Here is an 18,193-nt window from a genome sequence, read left to right on the forward strand (position 1 = left end):
TGGTACAAGATACAAAAGAAAGTGAGAAAATGTAAATTTTTACTTTGAAGTAGAAAACACGACGTTAAGCTAAGTTAACGTTACAGGTGCGTTCGTTATTTCCACCTGTTGGAAGTTTACCGCCCTCTTTTGCATTGTGGTAAAACATTCAGTGGAGTGTGTGCTGCAAACAAAACCACCACTGGGGCTTATCCAGCTCCTGGACTGTGGGGAAAACTCCGTAAAGGTGTCTTTGATGGAGTCTTTCTGGCTTGCCCCTGGCCATTTCAGCAGCAAAGAGACTGGGCCGATGTTTTCAGTGAAATGGATTCAGCAAAGTGTGGCTTCTCATCTGGATTTACTAAGGTATCGCGTCTCTCCTGAACACTCCGACCTGGTCCTTCACTAGACCATTAGAATATTCAAAGCAGCTGCTGGCGTTGGGAGCGCGACAGCATATTATGTTAATGGTGTCAAATCCAGTACTGAAGTGCAATAAAACAATTAGGGGCTGCAACTAATCGTTATTTTCACTCGCTATCGATTGACATGCCGATAGTTTTTTTTTTGATTGTTTAGTGAAATTTTATAAAGTTAGGAAAAAGGTAATTCACAGTCAAAACCAAATCACATTTGAAGAGCTGGAACAGCCAGAAACTGCTGGGATTTTTGCTTGACAAGTCAAAATAGTTTTCTGTACTGACTGGTTAGTTTTCCTAATCGTCTAATTGTTGCAGCTCTAATCAGAACTGTAGAAAAACTGGTAAATATATTGGAGTCAATACTGTTTCCCTCTGAAATGTAGTGGAGCTCAAATAAAATGTCTAAGGCAAACGTTCAAGTACTTAAAATGTGCTTATGTAAATTACTTGACTTTAGTACTACTTCTCATACCAAGCACCTTATGGACCTGGCTATAACTCACTTATTTACTCATGTATAGTACGGTGGATCTCACTGAGGCAAGGACCACATTGTGTGCAAAAAGCTCAGAAACAAAATCACAGCTAGAGCTAGATGTCCAAAATGTAAATCACCAAACCTCCAATGCACACCCAGACAGCTTATAGAAAGCTTTCTTTTAAAGTTCCTATGTGAAATGGGTCATTTTTAACTACACTAACAACTTACTAAAACTTTAGGAACAATAAAAGTATCCTTATAGTCACATGAGACTTTACAAGAATTTATAATGCCCTGTCTGTAGCTCGTTTGGTTTTCTTTCTTGTTTTAACTTATTATAAAGCACTTTGGTCAACTGCTGTTGCTTTTAAATGCGCTATATAAATAAATTGCCATTTATATAAACTTTTCCACTTCAGTCAAGTGTAAAAACCTGTTTCCACTCGATTTCAAGTCATGTTTTTTTTCTGTGCAAATTGAAAATGCAGATAAAAACAGGTAAATGGAAAACCACCCATTGAGGCAGTGCGCACATAATTGAATTTTACACTTGCAGTTCAGTTTAATTGTCACAAGAAGTACTACAAGCCTCCATATGCCTGAAAGTGTGTGCTGATCAGCTGGCCCCCATCTTCACACTCATCTTCAACAGGTCACTGGAGCTGTGTGAAGTCCCCTCCTGCTTCAAACGCTCCATCATTATCCCAGTCGCCAAGAAATCCTCCATCAGTGGACTGAACGACTACAGACCTGTCGTCCTGACATCTGTAGTTATGAAGTCCTTTGACAGATTGGTGTTGGCCCACCTGAAGGACATCGTAGACCCCCTGCAGTTCACCTACTGGGCAAACAGGTCGGTGGACGATGCAGTGATCATGGCATTGCATTACATCCTGCAACAATTTGACTCCCCAGGGACCTGTGCACGGGCCCTCTTTGTGGACTTCAGCTCGGCGTTCAACACCATTATCCCGGACATCCTCGACTCCAAACTGACCCAGCATCCCAGTCGCCAAGAAATCCTCCATCAGTGGACTGAACGACTACAGACCTGTCGTCCTGACATCTGTAGTTATGAAGTCCTTTGACAGATTGGTGTTGGCCCACCTGAAGGACATCGTAGACCCCCTGCAGTTCACCTACTGGGCAAACAGGTCGGTGGACGATGCAGTGATCATGGCATTGCATTACATCCTGCAACAATTTGACTCCCCAGGGACCTGTGCACGGGCCCTCTTTGTGGACTTCAGCTCGGCGTTCAACACCATTATCCCGGACATCCTCGACTCCAAACTGACCCAGCTCACTGTGCCTGCTCCCACCTCTCAGTGGATTACGAGCTTTCTGACAGACAGGAAGCAGCAGGTGAGGCTGGGGAAAACCACATCTAACACCTGGACAATAAGCACAGGCGCCCCCCAGGGATGTGTGCTCTCCCCTCTGCTGTTTTCATTCTACATCGTATCAGCAATAAAGTCCTACAAGTTCCTGGGCTCCACTATCTCCCAGGACCTGAAGTGGACATCCAACATCAGGACCATCATCAAGAAGGCACAGCAGAGGATCACCCGTGACACAAACTGTTTGAACTCCTCCCCTCTGGACGGCGTTACAGGTCACTGTGCACCAAGACAACCAGGCACAGGGACAGTTTCTTCCCCCAGGCTGTCACTCTGATGAACACTTAACCAACGACAGTAGGACTGGACAATAACCCTCAGTGCAATATCTGTAAATATACCTCGTACAGATTATACAGACTCGTACAGGTCTCTATTTTTAAGTACTCTGTTTTTATTCCTATTTATCTCATTTCAGTGAACATTCCTTTGTTTGTCTGCATTGTTTACTGTCTGTTTATACTGTTTATTTTGTTATATTACACAGACTTATGTTGGTTTACTGTTTACTTGCCCCTTGCATGGAGATATGTACATACGCATTGAGAGCTGATGTACCAGAGTCAAATTCCTCATGTGTCTGACACACCTGGTCAATAAAGCTGATTCTGATATTACAGTACCTGTGGATCTGGAGGAGCTTTCAAAAGTTTGATTAGTGTTGTGTACAGTAAAGTGTGAACTGATTCTGAGTTTCAGACTGTCTTTATGATTGAGGTTGAGGCACAAACCTTTTTGGTTTCAAACACAGGGGACTTGGAGGGTGATGAAAAGCCCTTAGCATTTTTAGCAAACACCCTGAAGTATTGGGCTCTCAGAAGCTGATGTTTCAGTATTCACATTGAGGGCAGGGAAAAGCTCGCCATCATCCCTGTACCTCTCTATATTCATTGGTGCTCCACCTGAGAACGGCAGCTTCCGCTGGGCATTTTCACCTGCCTTTATAATGACTGGCTTTGTGAGTTTTTCTCGAGCGCCACTGTTAATTTTCAGTGGGTCTCCTTAAGAGAGAGAGAAAAAGTTTTTAACAAGAATCTAAACCCTTTTAAACGCTAGCAAATTCATGAAATGATGCAAGTAAAGTCGCGAATTTTGATTCTGATCTTGAATATTACGTGTCGCTTTTAAAGTACATCCCTCAGCTTCAGCGGTACATAGCTGTGTCATCGCTTTCACAGCAGTCAATGATCAACCTGTGTTACTCCATCCTCATTTGTTAGCTTATCAAATCAAAAAGAATTCATATTCATGTACTGTGTATATATTTGCATATAAAAAGGGGCGTATTTGGTTGATAGCTTTGATAGGTGGTCTGATGCTATCAATATAGAATCAACAGCAGTGACTCATTATGAAAACTAAAACTATGAATTTTTACTAATCTCTGCAGAGCACTTTCACATTATTCAGTCTTCACACAATACAGCAGTTTTACCTCTAACAGTGTCAGGAACTGAAGGACTAGTTCGCAGTTGCTTTTCTCCATCAGTCTTGCCACCAGAACCATCTCTGCCATCCCCCAGTGCTGCCCTAGCTGCTGCATCTTCAGTATCCTTATCAGCCTGAGCTCATCTGGCTGCCTCCAGGCTTCTCTTGCTGTTCCAATGCTAGTTTAGTCAAGCCATCCTGATCCCCAGTTTTGGTGCCTTTACAGCCGTCACAGCCATTTAAATCAGCTGAAGTTTAGTGAGTGAGCACACAGTGACAGCTGGAATCAGCCATTTACTTTGTTGTCAGGGTTTCACAAAATTAGATATTTATTGGCTATGAATTCCACTGCAGGCACTAACAGAGGAGGAAAAGTGGATGTGAACATAAAATGCAGTGACAGCCTTGTCCCACCAGTTGCCAGTTTATTCAGTTCTGTTTTATTAAAAGTACACTTCTTATGCTTTACACTGAAAGTCAGTTGCAAGAACATTTGCCTCTTCAACATCAACAAATCTCTAGCTCTTATTTGGGCCACTTGATTTTACCTTCTAGCTCTAAAACATTTATCTACAATCTCACATTTTAAAATGAAGGTCTTTTTTTCTGCCAGTGATTAAAACCTCAAGATTTTGCAGGTTAAAAATACCTGAAATTTCTTCCCTTTCCTTTTTCATCCGATTGATTCTCTTCAGCATCCACCAAAAGTCACTAACACCAATGTCCAAACAGATTTTTTTCATAGTGCTTTGGTACAGTGAGAACCAGTTCCCAGAGCTTAGGACCAATTACTCTCTTTCTTTGGTGGGAGTTGTTTCTTTCTGATGACGGCAACACTGAAATGAGAGGAACAGATCAATATCGTTTGGTGGTTTACAGCATTTGAAAATACTTGTGCTCGAAGTAGTGTTTTCTTAAGCAGTGATCTAAAATCATGTGGTGCTTGCATATTTGCTGAATAAAGAAAAGTAAACTGGAAAGAAAATGACCTAGAGTAAGTTTCATCAAAACCAAATACAGCAATTCTACAAATGTCCTTTTTCAAATTTAATGTATGAGTCTAAACAAGCTGGATGAAATGGATTTGTACATCTTGAACAGTTCTTGCGGGTCTGTTCAGAGACTTTTGAATTACAGCTAAATTATTTACAATATGTTCTGTCATGTTCAACACACGCTGCTGCTGTCATCCGAATTCTATAAAAAGGGGAAAATATGAAGCGTATTTTAATCCTGGACAGAAACTCATGGCTTGGTCTAGTACTGAATATTAATTTCTCTCTTCTGTTGACATGAAAATCAGGCTTATCTAAGTATTGTGAAAAATTTTGAGAACAAATCAAAGCTCTTAACTTTAGTTTTCATTATCAAAATATATATTTAATACAGAGCAGCAAGTGTTGGAGTATCACAGAAAAGAAATGTTATATTACATATTAATTTGATTTAGGAGATGTGGAGCATTTTATTTAATACAGTTTTCTCACCTCAAGAATGTGCTCTTGAGCAGTATTACTGTTCTAGATGGTGTTTGATGATGTGGCTGTAATCACTGGTTTACTTTGTGGGCTAAGGAAAGAGTCGTACACACATCTTCACCAGTGGTTTAGTTTTGGTTGCAGTTGTGTCAGAGTTTCACAAGGGGTCACTATTTCATTTCTCTTTGCCGTCCATTTCAGCTTGTAATCAATGACCACTTAAATTTCTTAACTGGAGCTAAACAGTATTTTGGATTACAGTAAATTTCATATACATCTCTAATAACATATTAATGCCAAAGCCACTCACAACCAGTTAGTGGTGGTGTTGTCATTTATTTTATTAAGTCCTATTAATTTTATGACAAATTCATAAATAACCAGATTTTGTTTATTTTTTCTGTTATAAAAGAATATTTTATTTGCACCTTTCCAATGTATAATTAATTATGAACTTCACAAAAGTTGGGACCATGTGTGTGCATGTACAAATAAGTGTCCTTTAAGGTGCTTTGAAAAGTGAGCCTGAGACTTTGAGAAACACAGTTTACAAAGTCACAGTTTCAAAAGCGCTATTGCTTTTAGTTTTTATTCCAGCCCTGTGAGCGGTTAACAGTTCCACATTGTGCTGCTGAAAACACCAAAGAAAAGTGGCTAACATTTTTATCAAAATCCACACTAAGCCATAGAAAACACATATTTTGGAATTTGAAATGCACTCTGCCACTTTATTAGGGTTACACCTACACGGGCTAATACAGTGAAGTACAACTATGCTTATCGTTGTCGTGTGGTGGTGTTGTAAGGGACTGCTTTATATTCGAAAATGTGGTTTTTAATATCCTTCCTACCTCTTCATGTTTGTAAGTAGGATGGACAAAACGGAGGAAACACTTCTCAATATAAAATCATGCAATAGAGAGGTGTACCTAATAAAGTGGTCACTGAGTTTCATATTCTGCCAGCAAACCTCTGCTGCCTTACCTTTACCCCACCATCATCTACTGTAGTCGTATAAAATCAGGAAAAACATGTCAGAAGGCAGGTGACAATGTTCACAGAATATACAGAAACAGAAAAAAACACAGATTCAGTAAAAAGAAAGTGGAAAAACTTTTATATTCAATAACTAAAAAATAGAAAAGTAGGAGTTCAGCTCCAAAGTGAACATTAATCAGGCTAAAATAAAGTCAAGGACAGACTTATTTTTTCTGAACTTCTACATTTCTTTACTCCCGATGCGAGTTACTTTTAGATTAGCCATTCTTCATCACTTCTCAGTAGCACCCCCAGTTAGAAGGCATGTATTGAATATTCATCAACCTGTATGTGTCATCTCTCTTGGGGTTGGTTTATGCTGTTGTATCATCTGAATGCAGGCAGGATTCTTGTAACCTCGCTCCCCAAGCATCGATTCAGGCGCAATCCAAGTCTGGTAAGACAGCAGTCAGTTGCTTGTTGCTGCTGCATACCAAACGCTCCGGGAAGAACTGTTGGATTTAGACACCAGCCGGCTTGAGGACACCTTCAGCGAGAATTTGTTGGCTGTATAAAGCTGATATCCCTCTCATAAACCACTCTGAGCCACCAACATTAGACCACCGAGCGTGAATAGTTGTCAGATACCCTTGGTGTTTCTTGGAGGTAGAAAATAAAATTCATGTACAGTTTTCATTAATTCCTTTGTAATTGGGCTGCTGTGAACCTGTATGCAGTCTTGAGGTATTTCATTCTTATGCCTTTTTTTTCCCCCAGGATATAAATTAATCATACCCTTTACTGCATGTCTCACACTATTCCATTTAGGGGTTAGGTTGACATTTGGCAGCCAATACATCAGTGCGTTACTGGCATTTTACTGGCTAACTGTTACCCAGTTAATGTTGTCCAATGTTGTTATAACTGATGTCTTACGTTGGCCTTGGATCACGATGCAGCCAAAGCAACTCCTCATTTGTATGAATTCTTTATTTAAAAACAAAATTTCCACCAGTCATTTTGTAAAATGCTGTTACTTGTCTGTAGCTGTGACTCTTAACATGAACTTCATATGAGGCCCAGCATTTTTGGCTTTGATGGTGTAGATGGCTTAATGTGAGTGCTTCGATGAGGGAATAATGAGCTGAGACATTCCTTCTGTATTGATCTAAATCCATGGGGACATTGGTTCATCATCTTTCAGCCAAGTGATCTGAAATAGTGGTTCAGCTTGCAGATATCAATATCGGATGAGGAATATGCAGGAATATCACAATGTGGTAAACTCATCACTCAAGAATATGGTACTGCTGGAGTGGGAAAATAAAATCCAAGATACAGAACTGATTGATAGGAGAGATTTTGGCTTGCTACCAGGGAAGAAGAACTCTGCATGCAAACCAGATTGTAGGTTTATTCATACCTCTTAGCAAATTTTGACAAACAGAATTCCCTGATCTGACTACAGTGAAGTCTTCTGGGTCTCTAGAACAAGGTCTCAAAGGATGGGACAACACGCACAACACCCAAATATAGACATGAAACAATGTCCCTACTGAATAGCAAAGTTAAATTGATAATATGGACAGTGAAGCAACTGAACAGTTTGCTGTTAGGACTCTTTGCACACCACAGCAGATGGAGGGCTCGGATCTCCAGATACTGACTCTGATTGCTGAAACCCTGAACTTGTACTCTGCTCCCTCAGTGGTGGCTTTAACTGTATAGTGTATATCTGAAAATGAGATTATTGGACAAGAAAGACAGGAAAAAAACCCGACCAATTGTTCTTTAATCAAAACATGAAGGCATGCTTTTATTTTGACAGAACCTCGGTAGGTTCATTACGTGCATTCAGGGCAATCCACTGGTTCGTGTCCTCCTTTCATTTCTCCACCTTATGCTGTCTAGGTCAAGTTGACAGAGGTGGCACCAGGTGGAGTATTAAGGAATAATAAGTAGTGTATTTAATCAAGTAAGCTTGTTATTACTTAAAAGTAATTGACTTGAAATAAATAAGGATATTTACATGTTATTACTGCAGGATATTGCAAACAAATTCCTCTTGGAATGTGACTATTACAGCAGTGATAAAAGGTGGTCTTCCTACAGTAACTACATGGTGTTGGTGATAAGCGATTTGAAGCAGTCACAAAACCTATCACCCATTATGCCAGCCATAATGCAATCAGTTCTCTCCAGGGCATCGCTGAGGCCCTCGGGATTTATGTGTAGATGAGGTAGTTGTATTTGGCATGAGGCACATTCCTGTCTCTGAAGGAGGCCCTGTCAGATGCAACATCTCCGTGTTTTGTCCACAGACTGTCCTGCCTGCTGCCATTCCATAATGTAGTTTGTGATTGCTGAGCCACTGGACCCCCCCAGTGCACTAGGATGATCTGTTTAGAAAAAAAACATGGTGTTGAATGTGATGCTTAGTGTAACATAGGCTTTTTTGTTTATGTTTGATGGTTGCTGTGGGTAGAAGAATGAATATATAACAGAAAATTCATCTTTTTATCTTCAGTATTCCTAAGTTTTCTTATTAGATTCCTCTATTTTGTACCAAGCACAATAAGCTGAGATGTGGCCTTCACTGTCCCAAGTGGGTTGTTGAGTTGGATCTTTATTTCCCCTGCGTCTGTCCAAAGGCAGCCTCAGAGCAACAGCCAACTGTTATTGAGCTCCCTCAAAATCTTAGCTCCTCTTCTGTGTTCAGTGCCTCCCTTAAACCAGCTGACCACCAAGGAGTCCTTAGGAGGAAAGGGCATCCTGAAAGCAGTGGTCTGGCCCACTCTTACTATCAAACGGTGAAGGTCGTCTGGGTCAAATTCAGGTCCGTTTATGAACCGTGAAGTGTAATTCAGTTTAATGCACAAGAACTGTCATTTCATACGTGTTCAGTAATAAGAGGAAGTCAATTATAACTCCAACAGTGACCTTTCTTTGTGTGCTGTGTTCCCCTAATACAAAAAGATAAAGTCTGGAGTCATCATCTCTGCAGCTAAAGTGTGATTTTGTGGTTTTCGGTCTTTTTCAGTAGCATTTAAGCTGGAGGAAGAAAGTGAACAGCTGAACTGGGCAGTGTTTGTGGTTAATATAAGGAATAAGAAGTTGTAGAAGCGACAGACCAGCCATGATGTCATTAAAGAACTGTACTAGTTAAATAATTTGTGTTTGTTAGATAACTGTGTGACCGAACCTTGTAGCCAAGGTTGGCCACAAGCCTTGTGGCAGGATGATCATGTTCGTGGCTTCTTGTTTGACCAATGGTAGAACATTGTCAGGACATGTAGCCTGAAAAGATGCTTTTTCTGACTGGCAAATGAAATTAAGCCATTTTTTGTTCATATATTGCTGCTCAGACCAAGATACTGCTCGTTTCAAATGTTACTTTTGAGTTGACTTGGTTTTGTAATAGTTTCTCTTGGTTCTGTATCCTGGTCCTTTTATGTGATCATTTACAACTTTTGAGATTACTCTCACTTCCTAAATTTGGCAAGGCAAACAATAGCAGAAGAAATGTAGAAGTCTCACATGATTTGTGTTTGTGTTTTGCCTTTCTTTTGGCTGGCAGATTTATCAGTTACACTTCACCATTGAATGCTGAGGATTAAACAGTCACTCAAGAATATGGTACTGCTGGAGTGGGAAAATAAAATCCAAGATACAGAACTGATTGATAGGAGAGATTTTGGCTTGCTACCAGGGAAGAAGAACTCTGCATGCAAACCAGATTGTAGGTTTATTCATACCTCTTAGCAAATTTTGACAAACAGAATTCCCTGATCTGACTACAGTGAAGTCTTCTGGGTCTCTAGAACAAGGTCTCAAAGGATGGGACAACACGCACAACACCCAAATATAGACATGAAACAATGTCCCTACTGAATAGCAAAGTTAAATTGATAATATGGACAGTGAAGCAACTGAACAGTTTGCTGTTAGGACTCTTTGCACACCACAGCAGATGGAGGGCTCGGATCTCCAGATACTGACTCTGATTGCTGAAACCCTGAACTTGTACTCTGCTCCCTCAGTGGTGGCTTTAACTGTATAGTGTATATCTGAAAATGAGATTATTGGACAAGAAAGACAGGAAAAAACCCGACTAATTGTTCTTTAATCAAAACATGAAGGCATGCTTTTATTTTGACAGAACCTCGGTAGGTTCATTACGTGCATTCAGGGCAATCCACTGGTTCGTGTCCTCCTTTCATTTCTCCACCTTATGCTGTCTAGGTCAAGTTGACAGAGGTGGCACCAGGTGGAGTATTAAGGAATAATAAGTAGTGTATTTAATCAAGTAAGCTTGTTATTACTTAAAAGTAATTGACTTGAAATAAATAAGGATATTTACATGTTATTACTGCAGGATATTGCAAACAAATTCCTCTTGGAATGTGACTATTACAGCAGTGATAAAAGGTGGTCTTCCTACAGTAACTACATGGTGTTGGTGATAAGCGATTTGAAGCAGTCACAAAACCTATCACCCATTATGCCAGCCATAATGCAATCAGTTCTCTCCAGGGCATCGCTGAGGCCCTCGGGATTTATGTGTAGATGAGGTAGTTGTATTTGGCATGAGGCACATTCCTGTCTCTGAAGGAGGCCCTGTCAGATGCAGCATCTCCGTGTTTTGTCCACAGACTGTCCTGCCTGCTGCCATTCCATAATGTAGTTTGTGATAGCTGAGCCACTGGACCCTCCAGTGCACTAGGATGATCTGTTTAGAAAAAAAACATGGTGTTGAATGTGATGCTTAGTGTAACATAGGCTTTTTTGTTTATGTTTGATGGTTGCTGTGGGTAGAAGAATGAATATATAACAGAAAATTCATCTTTTTATCTTCAGTATTCCTAAGTTTTCTTATTAGATTCCTCTATTTTGTACCAAGCACAATAAGCTGAGATGTGGCCTTCACTGTCCCAAGTGGGTTGTTGAGTTGGATCTTTATTTCCCCTGCGTCTGTCCAAAGGCAGCCTCAGAGCAACAGCCAACTGTTATTGAGCTCCCTCAAAATCTTAGCTCCTCTTCTGTGTTCAGTGCCTCCCTTAAACCAGCTGACCACCAAGGAGTCCTTAGGAGGAAAGGGCATCCTGAAAGCAGTGGTCTGGCCCACTCTTACTATCAAACGGTGAAGGTCGTCTGGGTCAAATTCAGGTCCGTTTATGAACCGTGAAGTGTAATTCAGTTTAATGCACAAGAACTGTCATTTCATACGTGTTCAGTAATAAGAGGAAGTCAATTATAACTCCAACAGTGACCTTTCTTTGTGTGCTGTGTTCCCCTAATACAAAAAGATAAAGTCTGGAGTCATCATCTCTGCAGCTAAAGTGTGATTTTGTGGTTTTCGGTCTTTTTCAGTAGCATTTAAGCTGGAGGAAGAAAGTGAACAGCTGAACTGGGCAGTGTTTGTGGTTAATATAAGGAATAAGAAGTTGTAGAAGCGACAGACCAGCCATGATGTCATTAAAGAACTGTACTAGTTAAATAATTTGTGTTTGTTAGATAACTGTGTGACCGAACCTTGTAGCCAAGGTTGGCCACAAGCCTTGTGGCAGGATGATCATGTTCGTGGCTTCTTGTTTGACCAATGGTAGAACATTGTCTGAACATGTAGCCTGAAAAGATGCTTTTTCTGACTGGCAAATGAAATTAAGCCATTTTTTGTTCATATATTGCTGCTCAGACCAAGATACTGCTCGTTTCAAATGTTACTTTTGAGTTGACTTGGTTTTGTAATAGTTTCTCTTGGTTCTGTATCCTGGTCCTTTTATGTGATCATTTACAACTTTTGAGATTACTCTCACTTCCTAAATTTGGCAAGGATTTTGAGATTGCCTTGCCAAATTTAGGAAGTGAGAAACAATAGCAGAAGAAATGTAGAAGTCTCACATGATTTGTGTTTGTGTTTTGCCTTTCTTTTGGCTGGCAGATTTATCAGTTACACTTCACCATTGAATGCTGAGGATTAAACAGTCTTGAATAACAAGTGTAAGCCTGATACATGGTTATTGACAGCAATGCTTATAGTGACACGTGAAGTTTCAACAACATAAAACCTTTTATTAATGTTTTAATGCACTAATGCCTTTTATTGACACAGTGTGTCTCTAAGTAGTTTTGAATAGTAACTGTCAACATCATACACGGATCACAGTGTGAGCTCAGGAGTCTAATTTCATAAATTTCCAGGTGGCTACAGACTTGTCTTTGGAGAAGAGGTTTTCTATTGTTCCAAAATGTCTAGTTGTCTCAGAAGTATTGTACTACTTTAAAGTAGTAGGAGTTGTGCCGTATAGCAGGGGAACTGTTCAATAGTAGCAAAGGCAGAGAAAACGGTTGTCTTTATTACTTTTTGATTGTGTGTAAAAAGTTGTCTTTTACACACAATCAAAAAGTAATAAAGGCCACACTGTTGCAAAGTAGCTACAGTAGAACCTAGTCAAAGCTAAGTACCAGATGCACTTGGTGATGCTCTGTGTTATTAAGCACAATGATGAGGAGTTATTTGAAACTAATTTAAATGTAAATTTACCTCAGGAGACAGACGGATGTCTCATATATTTTATGACTCAAGGTATTCTGTAAAAGACGTCCCTCATGGTTGACAGTAATATTATATGGAGTAAAGCTGCAACAAAAATGCACACTTTATCACATACACTACATGTACAGCTGGCAGGTTGCATGTCCACTTGTATTTACTTCAGGCTTTATTACTGACACAGCTGCACAGTCTTTTATCAGCTTGACAGATGTGACCAGATGTGAGCAAGCATACATTGAAATAATTGTTTTAAATTGATGGCAGTAAAGAAGTAGAATGTAGCCAGTTTTGTGTGAAGCAGGCCAATTGTGATGCTATTAGTGACTATGCAAACATCATCTCTTCAGCCTAGGACAGCTCTCTTGATCCTTTCAGCTTTTCTCTATCTGGTTTAATCAACATTATGTCCCTTAGGGTGACAGGAACCCTCAACAGATTCGACAAGAATTAAACAATAATGTCTGTAAAATCTGCAGTAAGTTTTGGGCACAAAACGTGTAGGTTAAAATCACCTTAAAGAAGTACTCTGTTAAGGTAAATGGTGCTGTGTCATGCAAAACAAAACAGAATGATTAAAATAAAAATAGGTTCCGCAGCCAGTCACCACCACTATGAAAATCCAGGGGTCACATTTCATTAAGTGTGATAAAATCAACTGGGCTACTGAACATTTCAGTAGCGAGAAATAAATCTAGCTTGTTCACATTGCAAAGTCATGACATGTGCAGGATATAACACTTAATCTGTCAAACATAGAGTTAGAGGCTACAGGATCAACAGCTATGTGATTATGAACTTGCAACCGTGTTTAACATGACGAAGTCTGTTCCCAGAAGTAACGGGGCAACAGATGGTTTAGGAAGACATCATGACTGGATGCAGTAATATTGTTTTAGGCCATTATTTTAACCTTCACGCCATCAGGAAGGTAGAAGCATCACAGAACCAGGAAAAAAGAAAGATCTGTACATATAGAAACTGGCTGTGGACCATCTATACAGCAAGGAGTACAGAGTATACAAGTGGCTGATATTCTTGTCTGACCCACGCTGGCGGAGGCATGGTATGGGTATGGGACCTTTTAAGGGAACCTAGAGACTGAACAGTTTAATTGAATTGTTCTTTTACGAACTGCTGCTGAGACGTGCTGATACCAGCATGGACAACAACGGCATTCACAGAGGGATATGTTTTGATGACAGCAGGTAGATACAAATTGATGCCAGCCAGGAGGGCCCCTGGGAGGCATTGGACCACCCCTCATATTGTTGTTTATAAATAGTTTTCTTTTTTACTTTCTTTCAGTCTTCAGAATCAGCTTTATTGGCCAGGTGTGTTGGACACACGAGGAATTTGATTCTGGTACATCGGCTCTCAATGTGCAAACAGTAAACCAGCATAAGGCTGTGTAATATAACAAAATAGCAGTATTAACATCAACAAATAGTGCAAAGAATGCAGGAAAAGCAGTAGAAACAGACAGTAAACAATGCAGATAAACAAAGGAATGTTCATTGAAATGAGCTAAATAGGGATAAAATAGAGTATTTAAGACCTAGAGACCTGTACGAGTCTGTATAATCTGTACAAGGTTTATTTACAGGTATTGCACTGAGGGTTATTGTCCAGTCCTACTGTCGTTGGTTAAGTGTTCATCAGAGTGACAGCCTGGGGGAAGAACCTGTCCCTGTGCCTGGTTGTCTTGGTGCACAGTGACCTGTAACGCCGTCCAGAGGAGAGGAGTTCAAACAGATTGTGTCCAGGGTGTGAGGGGTCTGCAGTGATCCTCTCTGCCCTCCTTTTGACCCATGTGGTGTACAGGTCCTCCATGGATGGAAGGCTCACACCAATGACCTTTTCTGCAGTCCTGACTGTCGGCTGAAGTCTGTACTTGTCCTGTTTGGTAGCTGAGTGGACGTCCACTTCAGGTCCTGGGAGATAGTTGAGCCCAGGAACTTGTAGGACTTTACTGCTGATACAGTGCTGCCAAGTATGGTGAGGGAGGGGTTAAGGTGGGAGGGTTCATCCTGAAGTCCACTGTCATCTCCACTTTATTTCTCACAGTTTAGTTCAAGCACAATACACACACACACACATAATGCTAGGTTTTAAAGTGGCAAATCCTTTTTATTTTGTTCCTCTCAGTCGATCAGGTTATCAACCAGGAGTTCAGGACCAGTACTTCATCCTAATCTGATGGAGGAGGAGGAGGAAAATTTGTCAAAGGAAAATCCTAATCTGATGGAGGAGGAGGAAAATTTGTCAAAGGAACAGATGCAACAAAAATGCAATGAGTTTAGTCGAAAGCTCTACTCTGCCCAGTGGGTTTTCTGCTGACTGTGTAATCCCCACTGTTCTTGGGTCTAAGTTTGACCATCATCATGGAGCAGACCACACGTGTTAGTGATGTAGTAGGTAGGGCTGATGTTATTTTTGTGCCAGGTAACGTGGGGTTTGGGGTTTCCTGTCACTGCACAGCTCATGTAGCACTCAGCTTTGTGGACTGTTGCGCATTTTTAGTGGAACAGAGAAAGGTGGGGACATCTCAAAGCTGCAGTCTTTACTGATGGGAACGTTCAAAGAAAATGTTTCTGGAATGATCAAAAAGTAGAGAAAAGTTCAAATGTAGTAAAAACTAATTACTGAATCATTTTTCACTATGTTACTGAAATGATCAAAATAGGTGGTGACTAATTTGAGTGATTCTTTGCAGCTGCATACTCATCTACATCTAATGGATTATTTGACTAATTGTTTCACTCTGTACTACACAAACTACACACTGTTGTTCAACCTATCTTTCTTTCTCTTCACTTCTCAGGTTGCTGACTCAGAGGGTTTGGAAAGCCTCATGTCATTCTTGGCATAGACCCAGCACTGGTCCTGCCTTCCTGGTATGATGTTGATGGCAGTGAACTTGTTAATTGAAAAGATGGTCAGCTACGGTTTGCCAAGTGTGCTTAACCGAATCATACTTGGTGCTCCTCTTTCTTCTCATCTGGAGTGGGAGTCCAGGAGACCGTCACTGTTCCCAACACATTCTCATCCAGCTCCACTGGACCTGGGATCATCTAGAAGTGGGTAGGAATCGATTTGCTGCATCTTGATATTTTTCATAATTGGCATATAATTTGGATATGGGAATGTTTTTAAAGATTATTCGCCATTGTGAGTGCTGGGAATGCTGTTGACTGTATATGAGCCCCCTTGTGGCCAAAGTGTGCGGCTGTGCTACTGAACACTTTGAGCACATACAGAGACAAAGTCCAGCAGCGAGAGCTGCCCATTCGTGGTCAGTGTGCTGTGACCAGGTACACTCCATTGTGCAAGACAGAAACTGAAGGAGCTCAGCCAGTTGGGAAGATTTATGCAGCGACAACCAATCAGATTTTAATCTAGACTTAAAGCTGTTATTTTTTTCATCTGTAGGACTGGTATTATGCCAATTTATTCAGCGTTGACATTTTTTCCAGGTGACTGAGTAACCACTTAGATTAAGAATGTTTGGTCAGTCTGTCCAAGTGATGCCGGTTTAGAAAATTGTTCTGATGTTTTGGAAGTTGTGAGAAGTGGTTAGTGGACCAAACTAGTTCTAGTAGCAGGCAGATACGTCTCGTTCAGAGCACAGTATTCTGTCAGGAGCGACCAGTGTTCCAGCTGCGTTTCCACTGTCGGAACCTAACAAGCGGTACACTCCATGCTTCCATTAACCGTCACCCGGCATAGCCTCATGGGTTGATGCGGACCGCCCTACTTTGCTTTTCCGCTGTATTCTTCATTGTGTTGGTCTCTGTTTAGAAGAGAGAGATGGGCTGTGCTTCATTCCATAGTGCAACAGTCAGCCAGTAATGGAGACTGTATGAGCAGTTTATCAAACAGCTGTTGAACAAGCAGTTTTACCCCTAAACCAGCAAGTCATCATCTGTTGTGTCTTTTCTTGAATAACTTTCAAACTAAGAGTGATAATCAGTGTCAAATACTGGGATAGATCTTCATGGTCAAACAATCATATTATGAGGATCAAACTATCATGGGAATTTAGCTTTTAGGGGTAATGGCATTATGGGGAAAGTGAGCAGCCCTTGGTGGAGATCTGCGCACTCTGAGTTCTGTCTAGATTGTTATGGATTAACTTAGATTCTGTTTCAACGTACCTGTGACTATTATTTCAAAACTAGAGGTCTCCTGGTCAACAAGATTTTTGACAGTGATTGTGTAGATCCCAGCATCATGGCGCTCTGATGAAGGGATAATTAACTGTGATGATGTTTCTCTGTTGCTCACTGTCACATGCTTGGCTACAGGCAAGCCATCTTTGAGCCATGTAATTGTTGGCTTTGGAGAGGCCTATGAACAACAAGGGGTTTGGTCCAGCCCAGTGATAAGATGGCGTATGTGGCATCTGTCAGGTCAATAACTTTACCAGGGGGACTCAAAGTGTATATCACAGAAATAGGAGTTAGCAATGTAATCATAACAGTATACTGTAGCGTTCACTGGCCCATTATGTTTAATTAAACTAAATTGTGCTGGGTTCTGTCTCCTGATGAAGGGCTTGCATATGTCATAGCTTTGTAGAATTGGTGTACTGCTGTAAAACTGTATTTGTCTAAGAGGAATAGCACTGCTGAGGCTGTTATGAAAGTTCTGATTTATGAATAGCTTGTCAGGCCTATGTCTTAAATTTCTGAGCTGCATTATAGTAAACAGAAGAGAGTGTACAATGTAACTTGGTCATTTGTCTGTGATTCATCCATCTATCATCTATACCACTTATCCTGAAGATGGTTGTGGCGAGGCTGGAGCCAGTTCCAGCTGACATTGGGTGAAAGGCGGGGTTCACTCTAGACAGGTCACCAGTCTACATTTGTCTGTGATAAAATGCTACATGAAGTATCACTTTAAAGCTTAGCAAAGCAGTGTAACCCTTAAAGGAATGAATTTAGTATGAATATGTTTGTAGTGTCTTTTTCTGTAGTTTGACAATCAATTACTGCTACTCTCTTGCACAGATCTTTCATAAACATTGTCTTATTTGTATTATGAGAACATCAGACTCAGAATTCTTATTCCCTAAAACCATTTAATATAACCAACACTATTACAGTTCATTAGTTTGAGAGTTTTGTCAAACAGCCTGAGAGAAACTGGAGCCAAAGTAGTTGCTGTCAAGACTTCAACAGGAATTCTGACTTAAGATAACTAATTAAACCTCACTACCATTTTTAAACACATATATACATATATAGCTGATTTTGATAAAATATCCAAGCATAGATCTTTTAGAGCGAGTCTCAGAGCAAGCTAACCCACTGCTTTTTTATTTTTATTTTTTATTGTGGCTCTTGAGGATAGGTTTACTGGCATGCACTTTGGCCCTAAAGTGCTATAGGTTCCTGAAAAGGGGCCACCAGAGGAAATGCAGACATTGAAGCATTCTAATCCCTCCCTGAAACCTGGAATTCCAGTGC

This window comes from Monopterus albus, unplaced genomic scaffold (assembly GCF_001952655.1).
Source record: "Monopterus albus unplaced genomic scaffold, M_albus_1.0 scaffold1.1, whole genome shotgun sequence".
In the NCBI taxonomy this organism is placed as follows: Eukaryota; Metazoa; Chordata; class Actinopteri; order Synbranchiformes; family Synbranchidae; genus Monopterus; species Monopterus albus.